Source organism: Cupressus sempervirens, chromosome 1 (genome assembly GCF_028749045.1).
Source record: "Cupressus sempervirens isolate cs-2001-9-10 chromosome 1, ASM2874904v1, whole genome shotgun sequence".
Taxonomy (NCBI): Eukaryota; Viridiplantae; Streptophyta; class Pinopsida; order Cupressales; family Cupressaceae; genus Cupressus; species Cupressus sempervirens.
Window position 1 is genome coordinate 735,904,393 of NC_143118.1, and position 10,212 is coordinate 735,914,604.

Sequence of the window (10,212 nt, forward strand, 5' to 3'; positions counted from 1 at the left end):
ACGTACTCGTGTGTGGTGCACCACCATCATGAAGATCACAACACAAGGACAGGAATGAGAATACAATGCAAAGAAACACCCAACCGAAAGAAACATAGGAAGGATGGATTGTACACGAATCCCAAAGCCAAAAAACCATACATCATAAAATCACTCAACTAGCCTCAATCTGAGAGTATGGATTCTACACGAATCCCAATGATGAAAGAAGACCAAAAGTCATGAACTTACTCAACCGGCCTCAATCCGAGAGTATGGATTCTACATGAATCCTAGCATTCACAAAACAAAAGCAAAGGTCTAAAAGAAACCATAATAGGTATAAAATCACTCAACCAAACACAATGTCGGGAGTACATATGTAACATGCATCCCAATGCAACATAAAAGTGCAATAATGGTCTGACTGATATCCAAATGGATCATCCAGATCCACAACCCACATTGTGCCAAGAAAATATGAGAAAACAGGGCAACACACAAAATGAGGTAAAAATCCCAAATTTTAGAAAAATTTCAAAATTAAAACCCATTTGACCTTTGGGTTCAAAAACCCCAAAAATCCAAAAATAAATGGAATCGGACACTGTATGCAAAAATGGCTAGCATAATGGCATAAAATCCCAAAACCTCATCCCAAAAAATAGGGAAATGTTCATACCTGCCCAACCGGGTAGAACTAGCATACAGAAATGAAGGGGAACACTAGTTCTCAGCCTCCAAACAAATGGCTACCAAAAATAGAAGCAGAAATAGAGCAGAAACAATAAAATGGGAAAGCCCTACCTCACAGCCAAAAGGGAAAAACAAGAATTTGAACCATAAAATAAGTATCTCGTAGAAGTAGCTAAAAATTGCGACAATCCAAGGCTTCCCCGAGCTAGATCCAACGAGCCCAACCTCGCGACGATTCCACACCCGTAGCTCCCACAATGAACAAAATAGTAAATCCTCATGAAGAGGATTTTGGGTTTTACTCTCCAACTTTCCAATTTGAAAGTGAGAAGTGAGGAATTAAATTCCTCTTTGGATACTTATTCACTTTTTGGGTGAATAATCGATTAGGGCATTTAACCAGCCAATCTAGTTAAACCCTGAATCAACCCAAACGAAAATAGGCTATTCCTATAAATAGGAATTCATCTATAGCAAAGCTGCCAAAAATTAAAATAAATCAAATAAAAAGCCCGAAAACCCAAAAACACAAATATCACCTTAAACAACTTTCGCGACAATGCGAACCTCTAAATGCATAGACACGCTTACTGATCTAATCACATAATGCAATGAGTTTGGATTTAATAATCACTAAAAGGTTTAAATGAAACATTTTAATAAAGGATACGTCAACCATACAAGGACAAAATTGGTAAAATATGAAAGGCTGAATCACTAACTCCATGTGCCACTGCCAGGGATATAATCCTGCACACTAAACAACATGATCAAGTGCAATTGCATATAATAACATAGCCAAAGCAATAAATGCATTAAATCACCTAATTTAACCATTTATTTAATTATATTGAAATAATCTATTTACATCACTCACATTCGCATAAAGCATAAAAATGCAAGAATGAAGTAAATAACCATAGCATTAAATCCATCACATAACAAAATCAGAGGTATGTCCAAATACCAGATAACCAAATATCATCATAAAACACACTTTCATCTCAAAATGGCATCATAATGCAATATGATTTACTGAATAGCATAGTAGTCTAAAATCTATGATACTAGAATCAAGATGTAACATCTGACCCTCAGGTCCTCTCAAATATAAACATAACATGAGTAAGAAATATCTCTCAGATCAAAATAAAACAAGGTAAATGTCTGCAGCACATAACCAAATAATCTAGCAAGAACAATCCTTTTAATTACTTATGCATTTAATAATGATTGATTACTCTACATAAAAAAAACACTTAAAACACATAAGCAAACACAGTCATAAACATGACTAACCACTGCTACAGGAACCTAGTCCCATGTAGCATGCTAATAGAACATAGTGCAATCTCTGCACACATCTCAAGGTAATCATGAAACAACCTCATGATACCACATCGATCCTGGTAACCACTAGCACAAACCTTAGTGAACCAAAAATCACATCATAATCTCAAAGATTAGTCAAAAGCATAAACAAAGCAACTAATACAGAAACATAAACCCAAACACCTCAACGGTGTAGACCACTTAGGGTCACAATCATGATCCATCATAACAAAAGATCAGCAAGGTTGCATCCATCAGGATGACTTACAAAAGTCAAATGGGAGAGGCACTACATGTAGTACATCATGCATAATGCATCATCAAAAACTCATTACATCTACATCACTATGTCAAAAAACTACTCATTGTAGAAATCATGGAGCTAGTTGTGAGGGCTCAACCCCTCCTATACCCCCTCCTTATGGAGGCCTACCCTGTCCAACTGACAACTCTAATCTCTGGTAGCCCCTTGTAGTCCATGAGCTTGATGAATCCCAAAAATTTGGCTAACAATGATTTGTTAGCATAACATCATGATACAAAGACCTATAGTAGGCCACCTCTTACACAGCTTGTGCCACATGTTGACATGTAGTCACAACCTCCTACATCACAACCATCGCTCCGCCAGACTATACCATCTATCACAAAATATTGTGTTGGCTATGATACTCATCCATCTGCCTCTACTACATCTCCCTCTCTAGCCATAGGGTACCCACCTCCTACCACAAAGTGTCTATCTCCACCAGCCTTTCCATCTTTGGCCTACATGGTGAATTCACTAAACTCCCCTACATCTATCCTAGCCTGCAGTGCTACCAAGCCCTGCTGGGCACTGTCTACCCTTGCTCACTCTACCTATACCTCAACCTACAGTGATGCCAAGGCCTATTGGGCATTATTTTCCCTTGCTTTTTCCACTTATACCTTAGCCTATAGTCAGGAAACCTCTATCTGGAGGCTAACCCACTCCACCCTCCCTCTATCCACCTCTACCTATGGTGGTGGCCCCTATGGTACCTATCCTTGTAGCCCCTACACCTATGGCCCCTATACTACTAGTGCCCCTACTAGTACTAGTCCTCTCCTTTGACAAACTCTATACCCTTGTGGACCCTATTGTGCTCCCTATGGTAGTAGTGATACCACTACCACCTATTCCCATCTCTAGTATTGGTGGTGCTTCTGGTATCTTGAGTTGCATAGTCATCCACCATTGTGTGTATGTAGGTGTCATCCCTGTATCCCCTTGATCTTGTCCATGCACCTAGGGCACTAGCTAGATACCTTTTCATGAGATCTAAGCCAATCTTAGCATGGTCATGAAACCCCATAATCTCCCATACTCTTGGGATACCACCAGATATAGGAATCTATCAGGCATCACATCTTGAATCCTCCCGAACTATCACTCTACCCTAGAGGGCATATATCTCATCACAATATGTATGGTTTGATCAATGAGCCAATAGTCTATTTTCATGTAAGGAAGGTAGAGCTAATCCTTACTATCATCCTCTCTTCCTATTGCTAATGTAGGCCCCCATTGCTCCACATTATCGTATGGTTTCCAGTCAAACATAATGATCTGATTTAGACATCTCCAAAATTTGACTAACTCAATTGAGGTGTATTGGATTGGTGGTTGCTATCAATGTGCCAATGGCTCACTATGCTATCAAGTCTCATGCCTTGTAATGGGGTGCATCACACCTATTTTATCTCATGACCACACCATCAATAATGTCAATCCTAGGCCTAGGGTCTACTATGTCATATAGGCACACGTGTAGATCATGATATAGCTCAATTAAGATAGTTTGAACCCAGTAGAAGACCATGCCATCATCATATAATAGAATGTTTAGCACTCATGTCCAGCTAATTAAAAATCCATGCCTAGCATGGTTTGGCACCATTCTCCATACTAGTGAGGCTAGGTAGAGCACAAGTTGTGGTAACCTCTACTTTAATGCTTTCCACCATATCAACCACAATTTCTAGATCAATAGCCTCTGTCATCAATGCCTAAAACACTCTCATAGATAAGGATCTACACTCTCTAGAAAATACTTCAAATAACTACCATAGATCAACACTTGGAGAATCTATCATACATCAAGCAGAGTAATTGTTGCCTCTCTAGTAGGTAGACAAAATCTTGAAGTTAGTGTATGCCACTGCTCTATAAGTGCCAACAACTGCACCCTTAGATTAGGCCACTCATGGACATGCTCAAAACTGCATAGTCTCATGTGACCCCACTCTACCGCAGTTAGTGTGTCTCCTAACACCATCATCACTGGTTAGTACTCCCATGATCAAAATTTCACTATCACCATCTACAACACATACATGCAATGTTTAGTATATCTATTATCTTCTTACTCATTTTTCTTTCCTAAGCATGGGGCATCCTACTTTGTTCATCCCTAGGTTATCTCATAGCCTAATTCTACTAGTTTGTCCAAATCAGTGAAGATTCCAATCCACATAGACATGGATTAGAGGAGATGACAATCCATGGAGATGTTAATTTGGCATCTCTAGCAACTATGTAGATGCTAGTTTTTTGCTGGTAGTTGCTCAACTATCATCTATAGAGATTATAACACAAAGATCATCATCTGTAACCCATCCCCAAACCTTCTATCCGCCCCCCCCTTGGTGTTTGTATAGACAAAAGTATGAAGCATGTCATCTTTGAAGATGACAGGATGAAACTTGTTGTCTCCATAGAGCCCTAACCCCTATTTTGTCATCTATGAAGATGATAGAGTGGACAGCTATTGTCTCCACCCTAACCTCATTTTTCTCCCCATTTAATGTGCAATAAATGTTGAATTTAAATGTGTAATCCAACATTTGACAAGTTGAGATGGTCAAATTATCGATGGACCCATCTTGGCTAAACTCTAGTGCTCCTGAATGCACTCTCCAAGCTATAATTTCTCGATTGGATCCATCTTTTGCTTTGGTTTTATGTTCTTTAGGGGTGCAAATGACCCTTCCTTAAGCCACTAGGAGGCTTATATAGGCCCTCCAAGGCCCCCTTTTAAGCTTGTGCTCTTTTCTTGACCATGTCGAGCCCCGCTTATCCTCGAGTCATGCAAAATATTTATTTATGCCTTTTTACTACCATTTCTTTTCTTTTAAAGTCCTTTTCATGAAAACTGCCCAAAATTTTTTTTCTCTATTTTTCTGAGGGGGCACCCTCCTCTCCTATTGTCACTATGGCACATCTCCTAGGATTCCTATCCTCTCTAAGGCAACCTATATTTTCTTTTCTTTAATATAATGTCATTTTGACATCACATCAAAGAGGGGCAAAATGTAGATGCTTAAAATTATCCCAAATGCTATATTAATTTATTTAATATTTCCTTTTTAATTATTAATTAATTATATTTTTCATATTCTTCTACTTATTTAATTAAATTTATTTAATTAAATAGGCTCATTTTTCCTAATGTATTTAAATTTAATTTAAATACTTCCCCTTTAATGTATTAAATTTATTTAATGCATAGTGCTCCATAAATCTCCTTTTAGAAAAATTCTAATTTATTTAAGTCCGTCCACTTTATTAAATTCTTTAATCTTATGATTAAGTTAACTCATATTTAATTTAATCCTAATCCCATCCTAAAACCTACTCTACACCTATCACTCTCATCCTCCTAAGCCTATCCATTAACTAATCCCACTTTATTATCTTAAACCTCTTTAAATCACCTTTTTTAGCAACTAAGTGGTTGCTCACACATATCCGAGCAATACAAGGCTCAAGGAGCCTCCCTTCATTAAACTCTCCAAAGGGTACTCTTACACCTTTTTCCCCTACTCCTTTCCCCAAGGTTTCTCACACATGTGTGAGCACACCTTGATCCTCTCAACCATAAAGGTTATTCTTGACTTTTTCATGACTCTTCATTTAGCCCATGTGTCTCCCTTGTGGAACTTATGTGGATGTCACATAGATGCCACCTCCCCAAGGCCTCTCTTAAACCTATAAATAGAGCCCTTGTCTCAAGCATTTTTCATCTCCCATATTTGCATTGTTATCATGCTAGTTTAGAATTAGAGCTTTTTAGTGATTTTAGCATTCCTATGCATTGTTACTAACCTTTGGTAGTTGCTAGATTTCATGTCATTTTCATTGTTAACTTAGTTTTATTCCTTTCATTCATATCCATATCCTTGAGTGCTTTCAAGCAAGGTTGCTTCCATAGCCATTGTTTGAAGCATTCTCCATTCATCGTAGTATAGTCTCATTGTCATTGCATATCATTTATCAGTCATTAGGATTCAATAGTTGTGTTTGGGAGAGAACATCTATATCCCCCACACTTAAAGAACACCAACAAGGCCTCTTATGGGTGCCCTTGTTGAGATTCTTTGAAGTTGTATGGGAACTCTTATTTTCTAGTTGCTTTAAGTTATAAAACTCAAGCCTAACATTCATTGTTTTCCATTTGTTTCAAATCTTTGATATGCACATGCTACTAATGTTTTCTTGGTTATGCATGCTCCTGACAGGTTAGGTTTTCATGTATACACAAAAATATTTTAAAAAATAATCTATTGTGGTTATTGCATACATCCTACTTGGTTTCTATGCTCCATGAGGTGAATATAATAGTGCATTAAGCATGTAGTAAAAATATTATACATACAACTGAATAAAAATGCAATAACGAATGAGAGAAAAAAACAAGCAATTATACAAAAACCTAACATGCGAAGTAGAAAATTTGTTTCCTTATCTCTAATACATTCTTTCAATTTTTCAAACTTACTACCTTCGTATGGCCTTTAAGGATATCAACATTCTTCAACAACATCGTAGCACATGCAAATACTTTTGATCTATGGAATTCACTTTGTCTTCTTAGAAAAAATGGTTATTACCATTCATCTCAGTTTTGAATTCTTCACTGTTCCTCAACACTTGGGAAGAATTAACTTGCATCTATGCCTTCTTGAGGCATTCTCTTATCTCTTTAGCCCCAAGTTGTTCCATAGTCATACATGGACCGACTTCCCATGGATTGGGTATTAAGAATGCAAAGTAACACTTGGAGATAAATATCTAGACTAATCACCAACTAGGATACCATTGGTGATTAGTATATATATTTATCTTTAGGTGTTTTAAAAAAATTATAACAAAGTATAGTCAAACTTTCAACTAACCATAGTCAAAATTTCAACCAGAAGTAGTCCAACTTTTGACCAACTCACTAACAAGGCCACCATCATGGGTCAAATGGGCTATCCCTTTCAATGAGCATTGGTGGAAGGTTCAATGACCATATATGGAAAAACGTAAATGCTGATTTCTCAACTTTAACTAAGGCTGGTCGAAAGCTCAACCAACCTTTGTCAAAATTTTAACAAAATGACTGACTAGGATATCATTGTTAGTTTGGTATCCTGGTCCAACGAGGGACATGTTTCAGCCAACAATGATTGAATTTTTGATGACCACAATGGCCAAATGTTGGTGTCAATTTTGACAAGGACTTGTGTATCAAGTTTGACTTGAACAAGGATTTTTTGAAAGTTCAACAAAAAAAATAGTGACAAGGCCATTTGTGGATCGTTCGACCAATTTAGGTAGAAAATTTGACCAATTTTCATTGAAAATAGATGCAAATTCTACTAGTGATGGTTTACAAAGTGTTAAATGCCTTAGAATGAGATACTTTTGAAACACTCATTTTTCTTCATAAACCCAATCTCTCTCTCCAACTCTCCAACAAAGGAATAAAATCCTAGTATTTAAATTTCCTATTAGGATTGGAGATGAACAAATTTGTATTCCAATGCTATGATATGAACATTTGAGATTTGAGAATGTATGTAGAATCCTAGGGCTCACTACCTTACATATTAGTGTTTTTCTAATGTTAGAAGGGATTAATACATAGATATTTAATAAATCTTGGACTTCCCTTTTTTAATTTAAATTGATAAAACTTTGAGAAGAGATAACTATGAATAGATAAATATTTTAGATTATCCTTGTGCTAATGATTTCTTTATAGTAGCATTTGATTTGATCTTTGAATAAGATATTATGTTTAGGATTCCTTCTTGGTTTTGGGATGGAATGTTCCTTTTCTCTAGTAAGGGTTTCCTCTACTATCCCTCTCATTTAATCATTTAATCCATTACTAGTTTGGATTTGTCTAAACATTTCTCTTAATTTTAAGTATAATTCTCTCTATATGCGCATTGATAACTCATTAGGATTTTTGTAATGGTGAACCAAACCACTAAAATATTCTCTCATATCACCCTTTTTCCATATTCTTGTGGAATTTTTTTATACATTCCTCTCTAGTAGAGACATTTTAATATGTTCTTGACCATAATTAGTTAGAATATTGATTAGAGTTAGACTATAGATTGTAACATTCCATTTTTATGTAGGTTGTATTTTTCTAGAATTTATATGGGTTTAGACTACTCATTCTTGAAAGCATCATATTCTTTCTATGTATGGAAAAGTATGCTACTTGAACACATTACAATTAAGTTGGTCAAGGATACTTCAAATTATATCATTTTTAATTCACTTAGTGTTAATATGGTGAAAAGAATGCCTTCTAGGTTAACTAATTTTGTGCATTCTCCTCCTATGCCATTGATTACTATTGTAGGAAAAAGTAGCATACCTCCATTAGGATGTGTAGTTTCCCCTCTTTCATCATATTCCCTTGTTTGAAATTCATCTTCTCACATATTGTCCCAACAAGGATTCAAATAGATTTTATTCTCCTCTCTCTTCCTTTATTTGAGTGGAAAAATTGAATCCTCTAAGATAATTGTGCTCATACACAAATTAAATGTGTGCATATTTTGAAACAATATTAGAAATAGATAATAGTGGAGGGGATCAATATTTTGTAAACCTTTCCCACAACTGAATATTGTTAATTAATTTATAACTTGCATATGAAAGTAAAATAACAATGTTGAAAAATAAATATAACCATGCACAAAGAGAACTCATAATATTATTTGTTAACTAGGTAAACCTAGGACAAGGGAAAACCCTAGTGGGGATGATACCCACTAGATAATCCACTAAACAAAGGAATCTTGTTAAGGATATTGAGCCTACTAGGATTCGATGAAGTACATATAGTGTCTTGAGTCCTTGTTAGAGGACTAGGCCTTGTTAGAAGCCTCAACCCTAGTAGGAATTGCTTTTGTTGGAAATATAAGAGGAGTAAAAAAGAGGGAAGGGTTGAATTAGTTACTACTAAAATAGATTCTAGATCCCTTAGATGTCAATACAAAATTACAATATGAAAGCTAAATACTACTGATGCTTGGTAAACATATAAAATACCATAACTCGGTAAATACAGAATGTGTTAACTTTGTAGATCTTTGAGATATTATCAATGATTACTTAATCTTAATTGCAAGCATGAAATGAATAACATGAACACATATGACACTAGGATTTGACGTGGAAACCCAATTTGAAAAAAATCACTAATGGTAACTAGTTACTATTTTTCTCTCTTCTAAAGTGAGCCCTATTAGGAGCCAACCCTGTTATAGGTTAAAAAATACACTATTAGGTGCGACCCTATTAAAGGATTTAATCAACCTATTAGGAGTGGCCTTGTCAAAGGTCTTCAAAAAAATTCAATAGAATTGCCACCAAGTAAGAGGATTTAAAAATGGCTATTGAATCAACTCTGTTAAGAGATTTTAGATCACTGCTACAATGGTTAGAGAGTAACAATGAAATGACTTGACTGAGATGCAACTAAATTGCTAATTAAAAATCTCTATTTCTAGGTTACAATTAATCCTTCTTGATCAAATATAGCTTTTCTTCTCCTCAAGGATATTATGGTTATCCTTTAAATTCACTTCCTTTCTTCATCTCTTGTAATTCATTTAATACAACTCTCACACTTTGAGATCACAACTTGACCTTTTACTTATACTCTTCATATTGTCAAGTCATCCCAAATACAATTTAGAATAACTAATATTCATCATCACTATTGGCTAGAACCAATAGATAAATCAATTGAGCTTAATATGCCAAAATAAGAAAATCCTTCATTAGATGACTTAACTCAATAGAAACTAACTCAGAAGTGATTTTTTATGTTAACTAATAGAAGCTCAATTAACACTACAAAATGGAAAAAATCCTTTGGTAGCCAA